Consider the following 2,422-nt stretch of genomic DNA (forward strand, 5'->3'; position numbering starts at 1 on the left):
TCATTTGTAGATTTGTTTATACTCATCACATAAATTTAAATATTATAACTATTGTGGTAAAACTGTGATTATGCGGTTAAGATTATTTCCAAGAGATATATTGTATTTACATTCCACTAAATAACATTTCGACAAACTCCACTGATTATGTATAAAATCTACTTCTAGCAATCACTTATACTACAGTCGAACTAATATTTTAAAAAAAATATAAATAAATACTTTTTAAAACAATAAATGCTGTTTTTTAGTGTTTCATCGAGGTCAACATTAGATGATCTAAATTTTGCGAATGAGTTTGGGAACTAGCATGCAGACAAGATACTTTTTCCAAATATTTTGATTTATTTCATTCTGTCTTGAACAACATATTTGTTTTTTCTATTTGATTATGTAGTTGTTTAGATATTTTAATTCATCGGCAGAAGCAATTTCTCTCATTTTTTTCGCTTAATTTGTGTTGACTTGTTTTAATAAAAATTTTCCTATAGTTGATCAGGAATTCTTCTGATAATTGTGATCTTACCATTCTTCATATTTGAGACTTGATATATTATTTTTATCGTTATTTGAGATTTGGCATATTATTTACTTGTAAGATTTATAACCTAATAGATAATATGGTTGTTGTCGTTTTTATCAAAATGCTGCTTGTTTATCTTTTATTTAAAACCTGGTTCATATAGTTGCTTAAAATTTGTTTGTGCGAATTTTTAAATAGTGGCTGCGATATAGATCATATTTTAAATATTATTTAAATTAATTTATTAAAGTAATGTATGATATTCTATAACATATCAAGGTCTTTTAATGCGGATAAACGCCTTTCGAAAAATTGTTTTATCTTGCAAGTTATAAATTGTGTGAAATAACGATCACAAACTAAGTATATATACTCTATGTTATAAATATTTTTTAACTTTATAGTAATATCGTAAAATGAGTCATACAAACATTGATTATAGCGAAGTGAATTTCCTTGTTCGATGTTAATTACAAAATTCAATACACTGATTTCTTGTCTGTAATCAAAACATAACTATATTTCTGAAAGTATTTATTATCTTTACTTGATAAATATAAAATCATTTTCTGAAAGGCATATATAATTATCAAAAGGGAAAAAATGATAGGATTAAAAGATTCCTACAGCACTTACAATGTATATCGAAAAAATATTGATAAAAAAATGTAGATTCATATTAGTGTTTTTATAAATATAAAAATAGTGGTTTATAAAGAAGCAGATTCATTATGAATCTGTTATTTTATGAAATTAATACACAATATCAATTTTATAAATGAATATATTTATTTTTAACTGGAGTTCAAGGTGTGCTCTGCGATGTCAGTCTGACATTGTTCAATGTGATGTTCTTTTGATATTGAATTTTTTTTCGAACACAGAGCTCACTAGTCAGTAGTATTCTTCAGATCACTAGGCAAACCTTTTAAGCCTATTACAAACTTCTTAATTAACTGTCCAATATTATATTCGCGTAATCTAATTGTTATCTTAATTAAAATTCACTTTAACCATTCAAACTATTAAAAAAAATCATTTTTTTATATAAGTTTTCTAGTTTAACGTTATATGTCCAAGGAACATATGCATAAAAGTAAGGTGACCATATTTTTTTGAATGAAATCCGGGACGGATTATAAGGTGTGTGAGAGGGGGAAGAGGGCTTGTGAGCTAAAAATTTATGTGCACATTTTGTCGGTTAAAATTTTCTAGTTGAAATATATTTAAGAAAATATTGGCAATCAAAACATTTTTGAAAATTCGGGACAAAACACCTAAAACCGGGACAAATATATTCTTTTAGAAAAATCCGGAACGCAAGGCGGAAAATCAGGACTGTCTCGGCCAATCCGGGACGTATGGTCCCCTTAAGTTAATTTATAATTATATAATAAAAATTGTTTATTTTTATTTCCTTGCCAATTTCAAATTGATTTATCAAATTTAAATTGTATATTTTTTGTATCAAAATATATCAGCGCTGTTGTTTAATATGCGTTTACTGTTCAAGAAACAAAGAGTCCACGATGGAAGTCCCGAGTTGCCATTTTGCTTCTTGCCTCACCCACTGAGGTCCCAGTTGGCTCTTCTCGCATCTAAATTGTTGTCATCCGAGATACATTCTCTAAATTTATACAATTCATTCCACTTATCTTATTTACCATAAATTGTATCTTTATCATCGAACTTTTCTAATTTGAGACAATTGACCGTTGTAACCTTGCGATACTATCTCTCTAACCAATTTAAGATAACGATTTCGCGTGCTTGCAGTCAATTTTGCCAGGTATCTCTCAGGATTAATTCTTGGTGCACCGTGCGAAAATCTATTTATTTTTATCATCCATAGCTTTAATACCTCGTGTCTACATCATAGCATTGTTCGCCGTCAGACCA

The sequence above is a fragment of the Ctenocephalides felis genome, unplaced genomic scaffold (genome assembly GCF_003426905.1).
Source record: "Ctenocephalides felis isolate EL2017-DRISC unplaced genomic scaffold, ASM342690v1 CF-g0.4_SCAFFOLD_03571, whole genome shotgun sequence".
NCBI classification, from domain to species: domain Eukaryota; kingdom Metazoa; phylum Arthropoda; class Insecta; order Siphonaptera; family Pulicidae; genus Ctenocephalides; species Ctenocephalides felis.